The 21526-nt window shown below is 47.2% G+C and overlaps 23 non-coding genes across 23 annotated transcripts; all 23 read left to right on the forward strand.

Moving 5' to 3' along the window:
- The first annotated feature begins 183 nt into the window (after window positions 1-183).
- On the forward strand, window positions 184-255 carry TRNAP-AGG (transfer RNA proline (anticodon AGG)). Its single transcript has one exon. It is a non-coding gene; the product is annotated as a tRNA-Pro (tRNA).
- Window positions 256-1003: 748 nt separating this feature from the next.
- Window positions 1004-1115, forward strand: TRNAL-CAA (transfer RNA leucine (anticodon CAA)). Its single transcript has 2 exons — window positions 1004-1041; window positions 1070-1115. It is a non-coding gene; the product is annotated as a tRNA-Leu (tRNA).
- Window positions 1116-2510: 1395 nt separating this feature from the next.
- TRNAV-UAC (transfer RNA valine (anticodon UAC)) lies at window positions 2511-2583 on the forward strand. Its single transcript has one exon. It is a non-coding gene; the product is annotated as a tRNA-Val (tRNA).
- Window positions 2584-3012: 429 nt separating this feature from the next.
- On the forward strand, window positions 3013-3084 carry TRNAP-AGG (transfer RNA proline (anticodon AGG)). The gene has a single exon. It is a non-coding gene; the product is annotated as a tRNA-Pro (tRNA).
- Window positions 3085-3470: 386 nt separating this feature from the next.
- On the forward strand, window positions 3471-3543 carry TRNAV-AAC (transfer RNA valine (anticodon AAC)). Its single transcript has one exon. It is a non-coding gene; the product is annotated as a tRNA-Val (tRNA).
- Window positions 3544-3832: 289 nt separating this feature from the next.
- On the forward strand, window positions 3833-3944 carry TRNAL-CAA (transfer RNA leucine (anticodon CAA)). Its single transcript has 2 exons — window positions 3833-3870; window positions 3899-3944. It is a non-coding gene; the product is annotated as a tRNA-Leu (tRNA).
- Window positions 3945-6660: 2716 nt separating this feature from the next.
- Window positions 6661-6772, forward strand: TRNAL-CAA (transfer RNA leucine (anticodon CAA)). The gene is made up of 2 exons: window positions 6661-6698; window positions 6727-6772. It is a non-coding gene; the product is annotated as a tRNA-Leu (tRNA).
- A 1395-nt stretch (window positions 6773-8167) lies between these two features.
- TRNAV-UAC (transfer RNA valine (anticodon UAC)) lies at window positions 8168-8240 on the forward strand. The gene has a single exon. It is a non-coding gene; the product is annotated as a tRNA-Val (tRNA).
- Window positions 8241-8669: 429 nt separating this feature from the next.
- Window positions 8670-8741, forward strand: TRNAP-AGG (transfer RNA proline (anticodon AGG)). The gene has a single exon. It is a non-coding gene; the product is annotated as a tRNA-Pro (tRNA).
- A 386-nt stretch (window positions 8742-9127) lies between these two features.
- TRNAV-AAC (transfer RNA valine (anticodon AAC)) lies at window positions 9128-9200 on the forward strand. Its single transcript has one exon. It is a non-coding gene; the product is annotated as a tRNA-Val (tRNA).
- Window positions 9201-9489: 289 nt separating this feature from the next.
- On the forward strand, window positions 9490-9601 carry TRNAL-CAA (transfer RNA leucine (anticodon CAA)). The gene is made up of 2 exons: window positions 9490-9527; window positions 9556-9601. It is a non-coding gene; the product is annotated as a tRNA-Leu (tRNA).
- A 2717-nt stretch (window positions 9602-12318) lies between these two features.
- TRNAL-CAA (transfer RNA leucine (anticodon CAA)) lies at window positions 12319-12430 on the forward strand. Its single transcript has 2 exons — window positions 12319-12356; window positions 12385-12430. It is a non-coding gene; the product is annotated as a tRNA-Leu (tRNA).
- Window positions 12431-13368: 938 nt separating this feature from the next.
- On the forward strand, window positions 13369-13440 carry TRNAP-CGG (transfer RNA proline (anticodon CGG)). The gene has a single exon. It is a non-coding gene; the product is annotated as a tRNA-Pro (tRNA).
- Window positions 13441-13825: 385 nt separating this feature from the next.
- Window positions 13826-13898, forward strand: TRNAV-UAC (transfer RNA valine (anticodon UAC)). The gene has a single exon. It is a non-coding gene; the product is annotated as a tRNA-Val (tRNA).
- Window positions 13899-14327: 429 nt separating this feature from the next.
- TRNAP-AGG (transfer RNA proline (anticodon AGG)) lies at window positions 14328-14399 on the forward strand. The gene has a single exon. It is a non-coding gene; the product is annotated as a tRNA-Pro (tRNA).
- A 386-nt stretch (window positions 14400-14785) lies between these two features.
- On the forward strand, window positions 14786-14858 carry TRNAV-AAC (transfer RNA valine (anticodon AAC)). The gene has a single exon. It is a non-coding gene; the product is annotated as a tRNA-Val (tRNA).
- Window positions 14859-15147: 289 nt separating this feature from the next.
- TRNAL-CAA (transfer RNA leucine (anticodon CAA)) lies at window positions 15148-15259 on the forward strand. The gene is made up of 2 exons: window positions 15148-15185; window positions 15214-15259. It is a non-coding gene; the product is annotated as a tRNA-Leu (tRNA).
- A 2717-nt stretch (window positions 15260-17976) lies between these two features.
- On the forward strand, window positions 17977-18088 carry TRNAL-CAA (transfer RNA leucine (anticodon CAA)). Its single transcript has 2 exons — window positions 17977-18014; window positions 18043-18088. It is a non-coding gene; the product is annotated as a tRNA-Leu (tRNA).
- Window positions 18089-19026: 938 nt separating this feature from the next.
- On the forward strand, window positions 19027-19098 carry TRNAP-CGG (transfer RNA proline (anticodon CGG)). Its single transcript has one exon. It is a non-coding gene; the product is annotated as a tRNA-Pro (tRNA).
- A 385-nt stretch (window positions 19099-19483) lies between these two features.
- On the forward strand, window positions 19484-19556 carry TRNAV-UAC (transfer RNA valine (anticodon UAC)). The gene has a single exon. It is a non-coding gene; the product is annotated as a tRNA-Val (tRNA).
- Window positions 19557-19985: 429 nt separating this feature from the next.
- On the forward strand, window positions 19986-20057 carry TRNAP-AGG (transfer RNA proline (anticodon AGG)). The gene has a single exon. It is a non-coding gene; the product is annotated as a tRNA-Pro (tRNA).
- Window positions 20058-20443: 386 nt separating this feature from the next.
- TRNAV-AAC (transfer RNA valine (anticodon AAC)) lies at window positions 20444-20516 on the forward strand. The gene has a single exon. It is a non-coding gene; the product is annotated as a tRNA-Val (tRNA).
- A 289-nt stretch (window positions 20517-20805) lies between these two features.
- Window positions 20806-20917, forward strand: TRNAL-CAA (transfer RNA leucine (anticodon CAA)). Its single transcript has 2 exons — window positions 20806-20843; window positions 20872-20917. It is a non-coding gene; the product is annotated as a tRNA-Leu (tRNA).
- Window positions 20918-21526: the final 609 nt, after the last annotated feature.

Below are 21526 nucleotides of genomic sequence, written 5' to 3' on the forward strand. Positions count from 1 at the left end.
GCAGACAAAATGTCTGAAGGATGGAGGTATTTTCATTTCTTGTTCGATGACGGCCATGGAAAAGACAGCAACCATATTGCAGAAGAGAGCAGCATGTGCAGTTGCTTGCTTTGGGTGAATCATTCACCAACTCGCTGCCAATAACCCCCGGAGCCGGTGCAAAAGGTGACTATTGTGTGCCTCGGCTCGTTGGTCTAGGGGTATGATTCTCGCTTAGGGTGCGAGAGGTCCCGGGTTCAAATCCCGGACGAGCCCTTTTTTAGAGGTAAACATACGAATCCTACTCAAAACTGACAATGCCTGACTATTTCTCATTACACTCGGCGCATTGTTGCACAAATTATTTTGAACCTCAGAAGAAAAACGGATATCCATGCTTTTTCTGCCTTCATGCTTAGTCTGTGTGTGTCCCAGGTGATGCTTTCCCAAGCTGTACTTGCTGGCATTTAGGCATCAGATATTTGTCTGTCGATGCCTGCATAAGTAAATTTTTAATACGTCTAATTGCAAGCATGTTGGCTGATATCTCTGCAGTTTTCACACTTGCTCCTCGCTTTCTGAGTGGCTGCTGATACAGCAGAATAGAAGTAGAGAGAATCCTTGAGAGGAACCTTGCTCTAACAGTAAAACACAGCAAGTTAATTTCTGTAGTGTAGTGGTCATCATGTTCGCCTAACACGTGAAAGGTCCCCGGTTCGAGACCGGGCAGAAACACTGTGCATGAGCTGCTTTTATGTGCACCCTCTAAAACCTTATTATCTCAATGCAAGCTTAAGAAGAGGCGGTCCATGAACCCAGCGAGCCGTGGGAAACTTCCTTTACTTTTCCAAGACGAAACAAAGTAATCCGCATCCATCAGTGGTCGCTCTTGTGCCTAGCTTTTTTTTTTATCATGCCATGTTGTATTGTGGGGCCTTTACACCTGTGACATTGCTGCGAACGCTGTAAGTGCAAACATTGGCAAGTGCAGACAGAAGAGTCAGACCTGTACATAGCCAGGGCTGTCAGGATGGCCGAGTGGTCTAAGGCGCCAGACTCAAGAGAGCTTGATCTTCAGTGCAACTGAGACTTCTGGTCTCCTCATGGAGGCGTGGGTTCAAATCCCACTTCTGACAGGTCTCTTTTACACCCTTAAATCGTCCTGTTTTTTTGCAGTGCATTCCCCACACACCACAATCTTTGCACGGACCTGTAACATATGACGAGAAATCCACCAACGATCAGGCTGGGCCCTCAATCACAATTCCATGTATTCCTGGAAGGGACACCTCAGGCACACCTTCCGTTAAATTTGCACTCCATCACACTAACTGCTGTGCTGGTTTCTCATTAAGCAGTTGATCCCATCTTTGTTGTGAGGCTCTCCTGCCACCTTTTGGGCGGAGAAGGCACTGTCCCTGCAACAACACAGGCAGACATGTTCAACAGGGCTTCCTGGTTATGTGGGAGGAGCAGATTGTCATTGGTCCCCCCTTGCGAATTTTAATATACATAAGGAAGACAGAGAGGTAGCTGGGAGTAGGCAGTACACACGGACATTGAACGCTATCTTGTGATTTGCAGCCAATTCTAGATTGAGGCAGGAGGAAAGGAGGTGACTTGCCCAACAATGGCCATTCTGGGAATTCAGCCACCCTGGGTCTCCCAGGTGAGTGTTTCAGTCCTGCGAGCCACTCATATAAATCTCGCCTGATCGAGCCTCATTGAGTGCTGAGTGAGCGTGTTTGAATCCAAGAATCAAACACCTCTTTCTTAGGAGCAAGAATTGGCAGGCCCTCCCTTGCTTCTGGGGTGGAAGTTAATGGGGCAAGGGTCCAGGACTTGCAGAGAAGTACAAGTGCCAGAAAGTGCCTGCAGTTCTCATCAGTGCCTTTTTTCTGCTCACTGGCAGCTAGGATATCGGCTGATCCCTTCCTTGCAAGAGTGAAAAAAACAACACCTTGAGAGAAAACATGACTTTGTGTGGCTCACATAGAGAGAGAGCAGCCAAATAGCACTGCTTTGTTTCTGAAAGACGCATCAGAAATTGTTCAAATTGCTGACAGGGGAATCAGGCTCGTTGGTCTAGGGGTATGATTCTCCCTTCGGGTGCGAGAGGTCCCGGGTTCAAATCCCGGACGAGCCCATGTTGTGGAATTATTTTTAGGCTGCTTATTATGTAGGACCATTTCTTCTTTTCAATGCTATAAGACGCCGTGTATGGTGAAAAAGTTCCTTTCCCTGCACGCTGTTTCCCAGTTTTGGCGTATAGAATTTCAGTGCCGGACTTCTTTGCAACTGCTTTTCTGGGGTGGACCATCAGTGTAGGAACATTAAATTCAAAGTGTTTTTCTAGCGTGATTTCAGGTATGGTTTTAAAATCGCCTTTTGGAATAAAAGTGGTCCTCGTTGCTTTCTTCCAAAGAAAGAGATCGGGTAAGGAGGGTCCAACGTTGAGCTTCATGGACATTGGCCCTTGGTCTGTGCTTTCCAGCCCACTACATGCCAAGAAGATTGCGGCAAAAGTATCTGTTTCTGTGGTGTAGTGGTTATCACGTTCGCTTTACACGCGAAAGGTCCCTGGTTCGAGACCGGGCAGAAACAGCAGCTTATTGTTTGCATTTACTCTCTCAACTTATAGGAAAGCTGAGATAATGGAAGCTGTCTATCCCTCACCAGCGTGACGTACTGTGCTCCAGGGGCATCAGTGACAGCTCAAAAAGAGAAGTGACGATAGTTTGCGCCATTCGTTTGCACGTCCTTTTGTACTGAAGGGTGGGCCTACTTGATGAAAGCAAGGCATGAGAGCAGAAATTGTTTTATTGTCCTCACCGAGAGCATACACCTAGAGCAAACAAAATGTCTGAAGGATGGAGGTATTTTCATTTCTTGTTCGATGACGGCCATGGAAAAGACAGCAACCATATTGCAGAAGAGAGCAGCATGTGCAGTTGCTTGCTTTGGGTGAATCATTCACCAACTCCCTGCCAATAACCCCCGGAGCCGGTGCAAAAGGCGACTCTTGTGTGCCTCGGCTCGTTGGTCTAGGGGTATGATTCTCGCTTAGGGTGCGAGAGGTCCCGGGTTCAAATCCCGGACGAGCCCTTTTTTAGAGGTAAGCATACGAATCCTACTCAAAACTGACAATGCCTGACAATTTCTCATTACACTCGGCGCATTGTTGCACAAATTATTTTGAACCTCAGAAGAAAAACGGATATCCATGCTTTTTCTGCCTTCATGCTTAGTCTGTGTGTGTCCCAGGTGATGCTTTCCCAAGCTGTACTTGCTGGCATTTAGGCATCAGATATTTGTCTGTCGATGCCTGCATAAGTACATTTTTAATACGTCTAATTGCAAGCATGTTGGCTGATATCTCTGCAGTTTTCACACTTGCTCCTCGCTTCCTGAGTGGCTGCTGATACAGCAGAATAGAAGTAGAGAGAATCCTTGAGAGGAACCTTGCTCTAACAGTAAAACACAGCAAGTTAGTTTCTGTAGTGTAGTGGTCATCACGTTCGCCTAACACGCGAAAGGTCCCCGGTTCGAGACCGGGCAGAAACACTGTGCATGAGCTGCTTTTATGTGCACCCTCTAAAACCTTATTATCTCAATGCAAGCTTAAGAAGAGGCGGTCCATGAACCCAGCGAGCCGTGGGAAACTTCCTTTACTTTTCCAAGACGAAACAAAGTAATCCGCATCCATCAGTGGTCGCTCTTGTGCCTAGCTTCTTTTTTTATCATGCCATGTTGTATTGTGGGGCCTTTACACCTGTGACATTGCTGCGAACGCTGTAAGTGCAAACATTGGCAAGTGCAGACAGAAGAGTCAGACCTGTACATAGCCAGGGCTGTCAGGATGGCCGAGTGGTCTAAGGCGCCAGACTCAAGAGAGCTTGATCTTCAGTGCAACTGAGACTTCTGGTCTCCTCATGGAGGCGTGGGTTCAAATCCCACTTCTGACAGGTCTCTTTTACACCCATAAATCGTCCTGTTTTTTGCAGTGCATTCCCCACACACCACAATCTTTGCACGGACCTGTAACATATGACGAGAAATCCACCAACGATCAGGCTGGGCCCTCAATCACAATTCCATGTATTCCTGGAAGGGACACCTCAGGCACACCTTCCGTTAAATTTGCACTCCATCACACTAACTGCTGTGCTGGTTTCTCATTAAGCAGTTGATCCCATCTTTGTTGTGAGGCTCTCCTGCCACCTTTTGGGCGGAGAAGGCACTGTCCCTGCAACAACACAGGCAGACATGTTCAACAGGGCTTCCTGGTTATGTGGGAGGAGCAGATTGTCATTGGTCCCCCCTTGCGAATTTTAATTTACATAAGGAAGACAGAGAGGTAGCTGGGAGTAGGCAGTACACACGGATATTGAACTCTATCTTGTGATTTGCAGCCAATTCTAGATTGAGGCAGGAGGAAAGGAGGTGACTTGCCCAACAATGGCCATTCTGGGAATTCAGCCACCCTGGGTCTCCCAGGTGAGTGTTTCAGTCCTGCGAGCCACTCATATAAATCTCGCCTGATCGAGCCTGATCGAGCGCTGAGTGAGCGTGTTTGAATCCAAGAATCAAACACCTCTTTCTTAGGAGCAAGAATTGGCAGGCCCTCCCTTGCTTCTGGGGTGGAAGTTTATGGGGCAAGGGTCCAGGACTTGCAGAGAAGTACAAGTGCCAGAAAGTGCCTGCAGTTCTCATCAGTGCCTTTTTTCTGCTCACTGGCAGCTAGGATATCGGCTGATCCCTTCCTTGCAAGAGTGAAAAAAACAACACCTTGAGAGAAAACATGACTTTGTGTGGCTCACATAGAGAGAGAGCAGCCAAATAGCACTGCTTTTTTTCTGAAAGACGCATCAGAAATTGTTCAAATTGCTGACAGGGGAGTCAGGCTCGTTGGTCTAGGGGTATGATTCTCGCTTCGGGTGCGAGAGGTCCCGGGTTCAAATCCCAGACGAGCCCATGTTGTGGAATTATTTTTAGGCTGCTTATTATATAGGACCATTTCTTCTTTTCAATGCTATAAGACGCCGTGTATGGTGAGAAAGTTCCTTTCCCTGCACGCTGTTTCCCAGTTTTGGCGTATAGAATTTCAGTGCCGGACTTCTTTGCAACTGCTTTTCTGGGGTGGACCATCAGTGTAGGAACATTAAATTCAAAGTGTTTTTCTAGCGTGATTTCAGGTTTGGTTTTAAAATCGCCTTTTGGAATAAAAGTGGTCCTCGTTCCTTTCTTCCAAAGAAAGAGATCGGGTAAGGAGGGTCCAACGTTGAGCTTCATGGACATTGGCCCTTGGTCTGTGCTTTCCAGCCCACTACATGCCAAGAAGATTCCTGCAAGAGTATCTGTTTCTGTGGTGTAGTGGTTATCACGTTCGCTTTACACGCGAAAGGTCCCTGGTTCGAGACCGGGCAAAAACAGCAGCTTATTGCTTGCATTTACTCTCTCAACTTATAGGAAAGCTGAGATAATGGAAGCTGTCTATCCCTCACCAGCGTGACGTACTGTGCTCCAGGGGCTTCAGTGACAGCTCAAAAAGAGAAGTGACGATAGTTTGCGCCATTCGTTTGCACGTCCTTTTGTACTGAAGGGTGGGCCTACTTGATGAAAGCAAGGCATGAGAGCAGAAATTGTTTTATTGTCCTCACCGAGAGCTTACACCTAGAGCAGACAAAATGTCTGAAGGATGGAGGTATTTTCATTTCTTGTTCGATGACGGCCATGGAAAAGACAGCAACCATATTGCAGAAGAGAGCAGCATGTGCAGTTGCTTGCTTTGGGTGAATCATTCACCAACTCGCTGCCAATAACCCCCGGAGCCGGTGCAAAAGGTGACTCTTGTGTGCCTCGGCTCGTTGGTCTAGGGGTATGATTCTCGCTTAGGGTGCGAGAGGTCCCGGGTTCAAATCTCGGACGAGCCCTTTTTTAGAGGTAAACATACGAATCCTACTCAAAACTGACAATGCCTGACTATTTCTCATTACATTCGGCGCGTTGTTGCACAAATTATTTTGAACCTCAGAAGAAAAACGGATATCCATGCTTTTTCTGCCTTCATGCTTAGTCTGTGTGTGTCCCAGGTGATGCTTTCCCAAGCTGTACTTGCTGGCATTTAGGCATCAGATATTTGTCTGTCGATGCCTGCATAAGTAAATTTTTAATACGTCTAATTGCAAGCATGTTGGCTGATATCTCTGCAGTTTTCACACTTGCTCCTCGCTTTCTGAGTGGCTGCTGATACAGCAGAATAGAAGTAGAGAGAATCCTTGAGAGGAACCTTGCTCTAACAGTAAAACCCAGCAAGTTAATTTCTGTAGTGTAGTGGTCATCATGTTCGCCTAACACGTGAAAGGTCCCCGGTTCGAGACCGGGCAGAAACACTGTGCATGAGCTGCTTTTATGTGCACCCTCTAAAACCTTATTATCTCAATGCAAGCTTAAGAAGAGGCGGTCCATGAACCCAGCGAGCCGTGGGAAACTTCCTTTACTTTTCCAAGACGAAACAAAGTAATCCGCATCCATCAGTGGTCGCTCTTGTGCCTAGCTTTTTTTTTTATCATGCCATGTTGTATTGTGGGGCCTTTACACCTGTGACATTGCTGCGAACGCTGTAAGTGCAAACATTGGCAAGTGCAGACAGAAGAGTCAGACCTGTACATAGCCAGGGCTGTCAGGATGGCCGAGTGGTCTAAGGCGCCAGACTCAAGAGAGCTTGATCTTCAGTGCAACTGAGACTTCTGGTCTCCTCATGGAGGCGTGGGTTCAAATCCCACTTCTGACAGGTCTCTTTTACACCCTTAAATCGTCCTGTTTTTTTGCAGTGCATTCCCCACACACCACAATCTTTGCACGGACCTGTAACATATGACGAGAAATCCACCAACGATCAGGCTGGGCCCTCAATCACAATTCCATGTATTCCTGGAAGGGACACCTCAGGCACACCTTCCGTTAAATTTGCACTCCATCACACTAACTGCTGTGCTGGTTTCTCATTAAGCAGTTGATCCCATCTTTGTTGTGAGGCTCTCCTGCCACCTTTTGGGCGGAGAAGGCACTGTCCCTGCAACAACACAGGCAGACATGTTCAACAGGGCTTCCTGGTTATGTGGGAGGAGCAGATTGTCATTGGTCCCCCCTTGCGAATTTTAATATACATAAGGAAGACAGAGAGGTAGCTGGGAGTAGGCAGTACACACGGACATTGAACGCTATCTTGTGATTTGCAGCCAATTCTAGATTGAGGCAGGAGGAAAGGAGGTGACTTGCCCAACAATGGCCATTCTGGGAATTCAGCCACCCTGGGTCTCCCAGGTGAGTGTTTCAGTCCTGCGAGCCACTCATATAAATCTCGCCTGATCGAGCCTCATTGAGTGCTGAGTGAGCGTGTTTGAATCCAAGAATCAAACACCTCTTTCTTAGGAGCAAGAATTGGCAGGCCCTCCCTTGCTTCTGGGGTGGAAGTTAATGGGGCAAGGGTCCAGGACTTGCAGAGAAGTACAAGTGCCAGAAAGTGCCTGCAGTTCTCATCAGTGCCTTTTTTCTGCTCACTGGCAGCTAGGATATCGGCTGATCCCTTCCTTGCAAGAGTGAAAAAAACAACACCTTGAGAGAAAACATGACTTTGTGTGGCTCACATAGAGAGAGAGCAGCCAAATAGCACTGCTTTGTTTCTGAAAGACGCATCAGAAATTGTTCAAATTGCTGACAGGGGAATCAGGCTCGTTGGTCTAGGGGTATGATTCTCCCTTCGGGTGCGAGAGGTCCCGGGTTCAAATCCCGGACGAGCCCATGTTGTGGAATTATTTTTAGGCTGCTTATTATGTAGGACCATTTCTTCTTTTCAATGCTATAAGACGCCGTGTATGGTGAAAAAGTTCCTTTCCCTGCACGCTGTTTCCCAGTTTTGGCGTATAGAATTTCAGTGCCGGACTTCTTTGCAACTGCTTTTCTGGGGTGGACCATCAGTGTAGGAACATTAAATTCAAAGTGTTTTTCTAGCGTGATTTCAGGTATGGTTTTAAAATCGCCTTTTGGAATAAAAGTGGTCCTCGTTGCTTTCTTCCAAAGAAAGAGATCGGGTAAGGAGGGTCCAACGTTGAGCTTCATGGACATTGGCCCTTGGTCTGTGCTTTCCAGCCCACTACATGCCAAGAAGATTGCGGCAAAAGTATCTGTTTCTGTGGTGTAGTGGTTATCACGTTCGCTTTACACGCGAAAGGTCCCTGGTTCGAGACCGGGCAGAAACAGCAGCTTATTGTTTGCATTTACTCTCTCAACTTATAGGAAAGCTGAGATAATGGAAGCTGTCTATCCCTCACCAGCGTGACGTACTGTGCTCCAGGGGCATCAGTGACAGCTCAAAAAGAGAAGTGACGATAGTTTGCGCCATTCGTTTGCACGTCCTTTTGTACTGAAGGGTGGGCCTACTTGATGAAAGCAAGGCATGAGAGCAGAAATTGTTTTATTGTCCTCACCGAGAGCATACACCTAGAGCAAACAAAATGTCTGAAGGATGGAGGTATTTTCATTTCTTGTTCGATGACGGCCATGGAAAAGACAGCAACCATATTGCAGAAGAGAGCAGCATGTGCAGTTGCTTGCTTTGGGTGAATCATTCACCAACTCCCTGCCAATAACCCCCGGAGCCGGTGCAAAAGGCGACTCTTGTGTGCCTCGGCTCGTTGGTCTAGGGGTATGATTCTCGCTTAGGGTGCGAGAGGTCCCGGGTTCAAATCCCGGACGAGCCCTTTTTTAGAGGTAAGCATACGAATCCTACTCAAAACTGACAATGCCTGACAATTTCTCATTACACTCGGCGCATTGTTGCACAAATTATTTTGAACCTCAGAAGAAAAACGGATATCCATGCTTTTTCTGCCTTCATGCTTAGTCTGTGTGTGTCCCAGGTGATGCTTTCCCAAGCTGTACTTGCTGGCATTTAGGCATCAGATATTTGTCTGTCGATGCCTGCATAAGTACATTTTTAATACGTCTAATTGCAAGCATGTTGGCTGATATCTCTGCAGTTTTCACACTTGCTCCTCGCTTCCTGAGTGGCTGCTGATACAGCAGAATAGAAGTAGAGAGAATCCTTGAGAGGAACCTTGCTCTAACAGTAAAACACAGCAAGTTAGTTTCTGTAGTGTAGTGGTCATCACGTTCGCCTAACACGCGAAAGGTCCCCGGTTCGAGACCGGGCAGAAACACTGTGCATGAGCTGCTTTTATGTGCACCCTCTAAAACCTTATTATCTCAATGCAAGCTTAAGAAGAGGCGGTCCATGAACCCAGCGAGCCGTGGGAAACTTCCTTTACTTTTCCAAGACGAAACAAAGTAATCCGCATCCATCAGTGGTCGCTCTTGTGCCTAGCTTCTTTTTTTATCATGCCATGTTGTATTGTGGGGCCTTTACACCTGTGACATTGCTGCGAACGCTGTAAGTGCAAACATTGGCAAGTGCAGACAGAAGAGTCAGACCTGTACATAGCCAGGGCTGTCAGGATGGCCGAGTGGTCTAAGGCGCCAGACTCAAGAGAGCTTGATCTTCAGTGCAACTGAGACTTCTGGTCTCCTCATGGAGGCGTGGGTTCAAATCCCACTTCTGACAGGTCTCTTTTACACCCATAAATCGTCCTGTTTTTTGCAGTGCATTCCCCACACACCACAATCTTTGCACGGACCTGTAACATATGACGAGAAATCCACCAACGATCAGGCTGGGCCCTCAATCACAATTCCATGTATTCCTGGAAGGGACACCTCAGGCACACCTTCCGTTAAATTTGCACTCCATCACACTAACTGCTGTGCTGGTTTCTCATTAAGCAGTTGATCCCATCTTTGTTGTGAGGCTCTCCTGCCACCTTTTGGGCGGAGAAGGCACTGTCCCTGCAACAACACAGGCAGACATGTTCAACAGGGCTTCCTGGTTATGTGGGAGGAGCAGATTGTCATTGGTCCCCCCTTGCGAATTTTAATTTACATAAGGAAGACAGAGAGGTAGCTGGGAGTAGGCAGTACACACGGATATTGAACTCTATCTTGTGATTTGCAGCCAATTCTAGATTGAGGCAGGAGGAAAGGAGGTGACTTGCCCAACAATGGCCATTCTGGGAATTCAGCCACCCTGGGTCTCCCAGGTGAGTGTTTCAGTCCTGCGAGCCACTCATATAAATCTCGCCTGATCGAGCCTGATCGAGCGCTGAGTGAGCGTGTTTGAATCCAAGAATCAAACACCTCTTTCTTAGGAGCAAGAATTGGCAGGCCCTCCCTTGCTTCTGGGGTGGAAGTTTATGGGGCAAGGGTCCAGGACTTGCAGAGAAGTACAAGTGCCAGAAAGTGCCTGCAGTTCTCATCAGTGCCTTTTTTCTGCTCACTGGCAGCTAGGATATCGGCTGATCCCTTCCTTGCAAGAGTGAAAAAAACAACACCTTGAGAGAAAACATGACTTTGTGTGGCTCACATAGAGAGAGAGCAGCCAAATAGCACTGCTTTTTTTCTGAAAGACGCATCAGAAATTGTTCAAATTGCTGACAGGGGAATCAGGCTCGTTGGTCTAGGGGTATGATTCTCGCTTCGGGTGCGAGAGGTCCCGGGTTCAAATCCCAGACGAGCCCATGTTGTGGAATTATTTTTAGGCTGCTTATTATATAGGACCATTTCTTCTTTTCAATGCTATAAGACGCCGTGTATGGTGAGAAAGTTCCTTTCCCTGCACGCTGTTTCCCAGTTTTGGCGTATAGAATTTCAGTGCCGGACTTCTTTGCAACTGCTTTTCTGGGGTGGACCATCAGTGTAGGAACATTAAATTCAAAGTGTTTTTCTAGCGTGATTTCAGGTTTGGTTTTAAAATCGCCTTTTGGAATAAAAGTGGTCCTCGTTCCTTTCTTCCAAAGAAAGAGATCGGGTAAGGAGGGTCCAACGTTGAGCTTCATGGACATTGGCCCTTGGTCTGTGCTTTCCAGCCCACTACATGCCAAGAAGATTCCTGCAAGAGTATCTGTTTCTGTGGTGTAGTGGTTATCACGTTCGCTTTACACGCGAAAGGTCCCTGGTTCGAGACCGGGCAAAAACAGCAGCTTATTGCTTGCATTTACTCTCTCAACTTATAGGAAAGCTGAGATAATGGAAGCTGTCTATCCCTCACCAGCGTGACGTACTGTGCTCCAGGGGCTTCAGTGACAGCTCAAAAAGAGAAGTGACGATAGTTTGCGCCATTCGTTTGCACGTCCTTTTGTACTGAAGGGTGGGCCTACTTGATGAAAGCAAGGCATGAGAGCAGAAATTGTTTTATTGTCCTCACCGAGAGCTTACACCTAGAGCAGACAAAATGTCTGAAGGATGGAGGTATTTTCATTTCTTGTTCGATGACGGCCATGGAAAAGACAGCAACCATATTGCAGAAGAGAGCAGCATGTGCAGTTGCTTGCTTTGGGTGAATCATTCACCAACTCGCTGCCAATAACCCCCGGAGCCGGTGCAAAAGGTGACTCTTGTGTGCCTCGGCTCGTTGGTCTAGGGGTATGATTCTCGCTTAGGTTGTGAGAGGTCCCGGGTTCAAATCTCGGACGAGCCCTTTTTTAGAGGTAAACATACGAATCCTACTCAAAACTGACAATGCCTGACTATTTCTCATTACATTCGGCGCATTGTTGCACAAATTATTTTGAACCTCAGAAGAAAAACGGATATCCATGCTTTTTCTGCCTTCATGCTTAGTCTGTGTGTGTCCCAGGTGATGCTTTCCCAAGCTGTACTTGCTGGCATTTAGGCATCAGATATTTGTCTGTCGATGCCTGCATAAGTAAATTTTTAATACGTCTAATTGCAAGCATGTTGGCTGATATCTCTGCAGTTTTCACACTTGCTCCTCGCTTTCTGAGTGGCTGCTGATACAGCAGAATAGAAGTAGAGAGAATCCTTGAGAGGAACCTTGCTCTAACAGTAAAACACCGCAAGTTAATTTCTGTAGTGTAGTGGTCATCACGTTCGCCTAACACGCGAAAGGTCCCCGGTTCGAGACCGGGCAGAAACACTGTGCATGAGCTGCTTTTATGTGCACCCTCTAAAACCTTATTATCTCAATGCAAGCTTAAGAAGAGGCGGTCCATGAACCCAGCGAGCCGTGGGAAACTTCCTTTACTTTTCCAAGACGAAACAAAGTAATCCGCATCCATCAGTGGTCGCTCTTGTGCCTAGCTTTTTTTTTTTATCATGCCATGTTGTATTGTGGGGCCTTTACACCTGTGACATTGCTGCGAACGCTGTAAGTGCAAACATTGGCAAGTGCAGACAGAAGAGTCAGACCTGTACATAGCCAGAGCAGTCAGGATGGCCGAGTGGTCTAAGGCGCCAGACTCAAGAGAGCTTGATCTTCAGTGCAACTGAGACTTCTGGTCTCCTCATGGAGGCGTGGGTTCAAATCCCACTTCTGACAGGTCTCTTTTACACCCTTAAATCGTCCTGTTTTTTTGCAGTGCATTCCCCACACACCACAATCTTTGCACGGACCTGTAACATATGACGAGAAATCCACCAACGATCAGGCTGGGCCCTCAATCACAATTCCATGTATTCCTGGAAGGGACACCTCAGGCACACCTTCCGTTAAATTTGCACTCCATCACACTAACTGCTGTGCTGGTTTCTCATTAAGCAGTTGATCCCATCTTTGTTGTGAGGCTCTCCTGCCACCTTTTGGGCGGAGAAGGCACTGTCCCTGCAACAACACAGGCAGACATGTTCAACAGGGCTTCCTGGTTATGTGGGAGGAGCAGATTGTCATTGGTCCCCCCTTGCGAATTTTAATTTACATAAGGAAGACAGAGAGGTAGCTGGGAGTAGGCAGTACACACGGACATTGAACGCTATCTTGTGATTTGCAGCCAATTCGAGATTGAGGCAGGAGGAAAGGAGGTGACTTGCCCAACAATGGCCATTCTGGGAATTCAGCCACCCTGGGTCTCCCAGGTGAGTGTTTCAGTCCTGCGAGCCACTCATATAAATCTCGCCTGATCGAGCCTCATTGAGTGCTGAGTGAGCGTGTTTGAATCCAAGAATCAAACACCTCTTTCTTAGGAGCAAGAATTGGCAGGCCCTCCCTTGCTTCTGGGGTGGAAGTTAATGGGGCAAGGGTCCAGGACTTGCAGAGAAGTACAAGTGCCAGAAAGTGCCTGCAGTTCTCATCAGTGCCTTTTTTCTGCTCACTGGCAGCTAGGATATCGGCTGATCCCTTCCTTGCAAGAGTGAAAAAAACAACACCTTGAGAGAAAACATGACTTTGTGTGGCTCACATAGAGAGAGAGCAGCCAAATAGCACTGCTTTGTTTCTGAAAGACGCATCAGAAATTGTTCAAATTGCTGACAGGGGAATCAGGCTCGTTGGTCTAGGGGTATGATTCTCACTTCGGGTGCGAGAGGTCCCGGGTTCAAATCCCGGACGAGCCCATGTTGTGGAATTATTTTTAGGCTGCTTATTATGTAGGACCATTTCTTCTTTTCAATGCTATAAGACGCCGTGTATGGTGAAAAAGTTCCTTTCCCTGCACGCTGTTTCCCAGTTTTGGCGTATAGAATTTCAGTGCCGGACTTCTTTGCAACTGCTTTTCTGGGGTGGACCATCAGTGTAGGAACATTAAATTCAAAGTGTTTTTCTAGCGTGATTTCAGGTATGGTTTTAAAATCGCCTTTTGGAATAAAAGTGGTCCTCGTTGCTTTCTTCCAAAGAAAGAGATCGGGTAAGGAGGGTCCAACGTTGAGCTTCATGGACATTGGCCCTTGGTCTGTGCTTTCCAGCCCACTACATGCCAAGAAGATTGCGGCAAAAGTATCTGTTTCTGTGGTGTAGTGGTTATCACGTTCGCTTTACACGCGAAAGGTCCCTGGTTCGAGACCGGGCAGAAACAGCAGCTTATTGTTTGCATTTACTCTCTCAACTTATAGGAAAGCTGAGATAATGGAAGCTGTCTATCCCTCACCAGCGTGACGTACTGTGCTCCAGGGGCATCAGTGACAGCTCAAAAAGAGAAGTGACGATAGTTTGCGCCATTCGTTTGCACGTCCTTTTGTACAGAAGGGTGGGCCTACTTGATGAAAGCAAGGCATGAGAGCAGAAATTGTTTTATTGTCCTCACCGAGAGCATACACCTAGAGCAAACAAAATGTCTGAAGGATGGAGGTATTTTCATTTCTTGTTCGATGACGGCCATGGAAAAGACAGCAACCATATTGCAGAAGAGAGCAGCATGCGCAGTTGCTTGCTTTGGGTGAATCATTCACCAACTCGCTGCCAATAACCCCCGGAGCCGGTGCAAAAGGCGACTCTTGTGTGCCTCGGCTCGTTGGTCTAGGGGTATGATTCTCGCTTAGGGTGCGAGAGGTCCCGGGTTCAAATCCCGGACGAGCCCTTTTTTAGAGGTAAGCATACGAATCCTACTCAAAACTGACAATGCCTGACAATTTCTCATTACACTCGGCGCATTGTTGCACAAATTATTTTGAACCTCAGAAGAAAAACGGATATCCATGCTTTTTCTGCCTTCATGCTTAGTCTGTGTGTGTCCCAGGTGATGCTTTCCCAAGCTGTACTTGCTGGCATTTAGGCATCAGATATTTGTCTGTCGATGCCTGCATAAGTACATTTTTAATACGTCTAATTGCAAGCATGTTGGCTGATATCTCTGCAGTTTTCACACTTGCTCCTCGCTTCCTGAGTGGCTGCTGATACAGCAGAATAGAAGTAGAGAGAATCCTTGAGAGGAACCTTGCTCTAACAGTAAAACACAGCAAGTTAGTTTCTGTAGTGTAGTGGTCATCACGTTCGCCTAACACGCGAAAGGTCCCCGGTTCGAGACCGGGCAGAAACACTGTGCATGAGCTGCTTTTATGTGCACCCTCTAAAACCTTATTATCTCAATGCAAGCTTAAGAAGAGGCGGTCCATGAACCCAGCGAGCCGTGGGAAACTTCCTTTACTTTTCCAAGACGAAACAAAGTAATCCGCATCCATCAGTGGTCGCTCTTGTGCCTAGCTTTTTTTTTTATCATGCCATGTTGTATTGTTGGGCCTTTACACCTGTGACATTGCTGCGAACGCTGTAAGTGCAAACATTGGCAAGTGCAGACAGAAGAGTCAGACCTGTACATAGCCAGGGCTGTCAGGATGGCCGAGTGGTCTAAGGCGCCAGACTCAAGAGAGCTTGATCTTCAGTGCAACTGAGACTTCTGGTCTCCTCATGGAGGCGTGGGTTCAAATCCCACTTCTGACAGGTCTCTTTTACACCCATAAATCGTCCTGTTTTTTGCAGTGCATTCCCCACACACCACAATCTTTGCACGGACCTGTAACATATGACGAGAAATCCACCAACGATCAGGCTGGGCCCTCAATCACAATTCCATGTATTCCTGGAAGGGACACCTCAGGCACACCTTCCGTTAAATTTGCACTCCATCACACTAACTGCTGTGCTGGTTTCTCATTAAGCAGTTGATCCCATCTTTGTTGTGAGGCTCTCCTGCCACCTTTTGGGCGGAGAAGGCACTGTCCCTGCAACAACACAGGCAGACATGTTCAACAGGGCTTCCTGGTTATGTGGGAGGAGCAGATTGTCATTGGTCCCCCCTTGCGAATTTTAATTTACATAAGGAAGACAGAGAGGTAGCTGGGAGTAGGCAGTACACACGGATATTGAACTCTATCTTGTGATTTGCAGCCAATTCTAGATTGAGGCAGGAGGAAAGGAGGTGACTTGCCCAACAATGGCCATTCTGGGAATTCAGCCACCCTGGGTCTCCCAGGTGAGTGTTTCAGTCCTGCGAGCCACTCATATAAATCTCGCCTGATCGAGCCTCATCGAGCGCTGAGTGAGCGTGTTTGAATCCAAGAATCAAACACCTCTTTCTTAGGAGCAAGAATTGGCAGGCCCTCCCTTGCTTCTGGGGTGGAAGTTAATGGGGCAAGGGTCCAGGACTTGCAGAGAAGTACAAGTGCCAGAAAGTGCCTGCAGTTCTCATCAGTGCCTTTTTTCTGCTCACTGGCAGCTAGGATATCGGCTGATCCCTTCCTTGCAAGAGTGAAAAAAACAACACCTTGAGAGAAAACATGACTTTGTGTGGCTCACATAGAGAGAGAGCAGCCAAATAGCACTGCTTTTTTTCTGAAAGACGCATCAGAAATTGTTCAAATTGCTGACAGGGGAATCAGGCTTGTTGGTCTAGGGGTATGATTCTCGCTTCGGGTGCGAGAGGTCCCGGGTTCAAATCCCAGACGAGCCCATGTTGTGGAATTATTTTTAGGCTGCTTATTATATAGGACCATTTCTTCTTTTCAATGCTATAAGACGCCGTGTATGGTGAGAAAGTTCCTTTCCCTGCACGCTGTTTCCCAGTTTTGGCGTATAGAATTTCAGTGCCGGACTTCTTTGCAACTGCTTTTCTGGGGTGGACCATCAGTGTAGGAACATTAAATTCAAAGTGTTTTTCTAGCGTGATTTCAGGTTTGGTTTTAAAATCGCCTTTTGGAATAAAAGTGGTCCTCGTTCCTTTCTTCCAAAGAAAGAGATCGGGTAAGGAGGGTCCAACGTTGAGCTTCATGGACATTGGCCCTTGGTCTGTGCTTTCCAGCCCACTACATGCCAAGAAGATTCCTGCAAGAGTATCTGTTTCTGTGGTGTAGTGGTTATCACGTTCGCTTTACACGCGAAAGGTCCCTGGTTCGAGACCGGGCAAAAACAGCAGCTTATTGCTTGCATTTACTCTCTCAACTTATAGGAAAGCTGAGATAATGGAAGCTGTCTATCCCTCACCAGCGTGACGTACTGTGCTCCAGGGGCTTCAGTGACAGCTCAAAAAGAGAAGTGACGATAGTTTGCGCCATTCGTTTGCACGTCCTTTTGTACTGAAGGGTGGGCCTACTTGATGAAAGCAAGGCATGAGAGCAGAAATTGTTTTATTGTCCTCACCGAGAGCTTACACCTAGAGCAGACAAAATGTCTGAAGGATGGAGGTATTTTCATTTCTTGTTCGATGACGGCCATGGAAAAGACAGCAACCATATTGCAGAAGAGAGCAGCATGTGCAGTTGCTTGCTTTGGGTGAATCATTCACCAACTCGCTGCCAATAACCCCCGGAGCCGGTGCAAAAGGTGACTCTTGTGTGCCTCGGCTCGTTGGTCTAGGGGTATGATTCTCGCTTAGGTTGTGAGAGGTCCCGGGTTCAAATCTCGGACGAGCCCTTTTTTAGAGGTAAACATACGAATCCTACTCAAAACTGACAATGCCTGACTATTTCTCATTACATTCGGCGCATTGTTGCACAAATTATTTTGAACCTCAGAAGAAAAACGGATATCCATGCTTTTTCTGCCTTCATGCTTAGTCTGTGTGTGTCCCAGGTGATGCTTTCCCAAGCTGTACTTGCTGGCATTTAGGCATCAGATATTTGTCTGTCGATGCCTGCATAAGTAAATTTTTAATACGTCTAATTGCAAGCATGTTGGCTGATATCTCTGCAGTTTTCACACTTGCTCCTCGCTTTCTGAGTGGCTGCTGATACAGCAGAATAGAAGTAGAGAGAATCCTTGAGAGGAACCTTGCTCTAACAGTAAAACACAGCAAGTTAATTTCTGTAGTGTAGTGGTCATCACGTTCGCCTAACACGCGAAAGGTCCCCGGTTCGAGACCGGGCAGAAACACTGTGCATGAGCTCCTTTTATGTGCACCCTCTAAAACCTTATTATCTCAATGCAAGCTTAAGAAGAGGCGGTCCATGAACCCAGCGAGCCGTGGGAAACTTCCTTTACTTTTCCAAGACGAAACAAAGTAATCCGCATCCATCAGTGGTCGCTCTTGTGCCTAGCTTTTTTTTTTTATCATGCCATGTTGTATTGTGGGGCCTTTACACCTGTGACATTGCTGCGAACGCTGTAAGTGCAAACATTGGCAAGTGCAGACAGAAGAGTCAGACCTGTACATAGCCAGAGCAGTCAGGATGGCCGAGTGGTCTAAGGCGCCAGACTCAAGAGAGCTTGATCTTCAGTGCAACTGAGACTTCTGGTCTCCTCATGGAGGCGTGGGTTCAAATCCCACTTCTGACAGGTCTCTTTTACACCCTTAAATCGTCCTGTTTTTTTGCAGTGCATTCCCCACACACCACAATCTTTGCACGGACCTGTAACATATGACGAGAAATCCACCAACGATCAGGCTGGGCCCTCAATCACAATTCCATGTATTCCTGGAAGGGACACCTCAGGCACACCTTCCGTTAAATTTGCACTCCATCACACTAACTGCTGTGCTGGTTTCTCATTAAGCAGTTGATCCCATCTTTGTTGTGAGGCTCTCCTGCCACCTTTTGGGCGGAGAAGGCACTGTCCCTGCAACAACACAGGCAGACATGTTCAACAGGGCTTCCTGGTTATGTGGGAGGAGCAGATTGTCATTGGTCCCCCCTTGCGAATTTTAATTTACATAAGGAAGACAGAGAGGTAGCTGGGAGTAGGCAGTACACACGGACATTGAACGCTATCTTGTGATTTGCAGCCAATTCTAGATTGAGGCAGGAGGAAAGGAGGTGACTTGCCCAACAATGGCCATTCTGGGAATTCAGCCACCCTGGGTCTCCCAGGTGAGTGTTTCAGTCCTGCGAGCCACTCATATAAATCTCGCCTGATCGAGCCTGATCGAGCGCTGAGTGAGCGTGTTTGAATCCAAGAATCAAACACCTCTTTCTTAGGAGCAAGAATTGGCAGGCCCTCCCTTGCTTCTGGGGTGGAAGTTAATGGGGCAAGGGTCCAGGACTTGCAGAGAAGTACAAGTGCCAGAAAGTGCCTGCAGTTCTCATCAGTGCCTTTTTTCTGCTCACTGGCAGCTAGGATATTGGCTGATCCCTTCCTTGCAAGAGTGAAAAAAACAACACCTTGAGAGAAAACATGACTTTGTGTGGCTCACATAGAGAGAGAGCAGCCAAATAGCACTGCTTTGTTTCTGAAAGACGCATCAGAAATTGTTCAAATTGCTGACAGGGGAATCAGGCTCGTTGGTCTAGGGGTATGATTCTCACTTCGGGTGCGAGAGGTCCCGGGTTCAAATCCCGGACGAGCCCATGTTGTGGAATTATTTTTAGGCTGCTTATTATGTAGGACCATTTCTTCTTTTCAATGCTATAAGACGCCGTGTATGGTGAAAAAGTTCCTTTCCCTGCACGCTGTTTCCCAGTTTTGGCGTATAGAATTTCAGTGCCGGACTTCTTTGCAACTGCTTTTCTGGGGTGGACCATCAGTGTAGGAACATTAAATTCAAAGTGTTTTTCTAGCGTGATTTCAGGTATGGTTTTAAAATCGCCTTTTGGAATAAAAGTGGTCCTCGTTGCTTTCTTCCAAAGAAAGAGATCGGGTAAGGAGGGTCCAACGTTGAGCTTCATGGACATTGGCCCTTGGTCTGTGCTTTCCAGCCCACTACATGCCAAGAAGATTGCGGCAAATGTATCTGTTTCTGTGGTGTAGTGGTTATCACGTTCGCTTTACACGCGAAAGGTCCCTGGTTCGAGACCGGGCAGAAACAGCAGCTTATTGTTTGCATTTACTCTCTCAACTTATAGGAAAGCTGAGATAATGGAAGCTGTCTATCCCTCACCAGCGTGACGTACTGTGCTCCAGGGGCATCAGTGACAGCTCAAAAAGAGAAGTGACGATAGTTTGCGCCATTCGTTTGCACGTCCTTTTGTACTGAAGGGTGGGCCTACTTGATGAAAGCAAGGCATGAGAGCAGAAATTGTTTTATTGTCCTCACCGAGAGCATACACCTAGAGCAAACAAAATGTCTGAAGGATGGAGGTATTTTCATTTCTTGTTCGATGACGGCCATGGAAAAGACAGCAACCATATTGCAGAAGAGAGCAGCATGTGCAGTTGCTTGCTTTGGGTGAATCATTCACCAACTCGCTGCCAATAACCCCCGGAGCCGGTGCAAAAGGCGACTCTTGTGTGCCTCGGCTCGTTGGTCTAGGGGTATGATTCTCGCTTAGGGTGCGAGAGGTCCCGGGTTCAAATCCCGGACGAGCCCTTTTTTAGAGGTAAGCATACGAATCCTACTCAAAACTGACAATGCCTGACAATTTCTCATTACACTCGGCGCATTGTTGCACAAATTATTTTGAACCTCAGAAGAAAAACGGATATCCATGCTTTTTCTGCCTTCATGCTTAGTCTGTGTGTGTCCCAGGTGATGCTTTCCCAAGCTGTACTTGCTGGCATTTAGGCATCAGATATTTGTCTGTCGATGCCTGCATAAGTACATTTTTAATACGTCTAATTGCAAGCATGTTGGCTGATATCTCTGCAGTTTTCACACTTGCTCCTCGCTTCCTGAGTGGCTGCTGATACAGCAGAATAGAAGTAGAGAGAATCCTTGAGAGGAACCTTGCTCTAACAGTAAAACACAGCAAGTTAGTTTCTGTAGTGTAGTGGTCATCACGTTCGCCTAACACGCGAAAGGTCCCCGGTTCGAGACCGGGCAGAAACACTGTGCATGAGCTGCTTTTATGTGCACCCTCTAAAACCTTATTATCTCAATGCAAGCTTAAGAAGAGGCGGTCCATGAACCCAGCGAGCCGTGGGAAACTTCCTTTACTTTTCCAAGACGAAACAAAGTAATCCGCATCCATCAGTGGTCGCTCTTGTGCCTAGCTTTTTTTTTTATCATGCCATGTTGTATTGTGGGGCCTTTACATCTGTGACATTGCTGCGAACGCTGTAAGTGCAAACATTGGCAAGTGCAGACAGAAGAGTCAGACCTGTACATAGCCAGGGCTGTCAGGATGGCCGAGTGGTCTAAGGCGCCAGACTCAAGAGAGCTTGATCTTCAGTGCAACTGAGACTTCTGGTCTCCTCATGGAGGCGTGGGTTCAAATCCCACTTCTGACAGGTCTCTTTTACACCCATAAATCGTCCTGTTTTTTGCAGTGCATTCCCCACACACCACAATCTTTGCACGGACCTGTAACATATGACGAGAAATCCACCAACGATCAGGCTGGGCCCTCAATCACAATTCCATGTATTCCTGGAAGGGACACCTCAGGCACACCTTCCGTTAAATTTGCACTCCATCACACTAACTGCTGTGCTGGTTTCTCATTAAGCAGTTGATCCCATCTTTGTTGTGAGGCTCTCCTGCCACCTTTTGGGCGGAGAAGGCACTGTCCCTGCAACAACACAGGCAGACATGTTCAACAGGGCTTCCTGGTTATGTGGGAGGAGCAGATTGTCATTGGTCCCCCCTTGCGAATTTTAATTTACATAAGGAAGACAGAGAGGTAGCTGGGAGTAGGCAGTACACACGGATATTGAACTCTATCTTGTGATTTGCAGCCAATTCTAGATTGAGGCAGGAGGAAAGGAGGTGACTTGCCCAACAATGGCCATTCTGGGAATTCAGCCACCCTGGGTCTCCCAGGTGAGTGTTTCAGTCCTGCGAGCCACTCATATAAATCTCGCCTGATCGAGCGCTGAGTGAGCGTGTTTGAATCCAAG

Source organism: Triturus cristatus, chromosome 10 (genome assembly GCF_964204655.1).
Source record: "Triturus cristatus chromosome 10, aTriCri1.1, whole genome shotgun sequence".
Taxonomy (NCBI): Eukaryota; Metazoa; Chordata; class Amphibia; order Caudata; family Salamandridae; genus Triturus; species Triturus cristatus.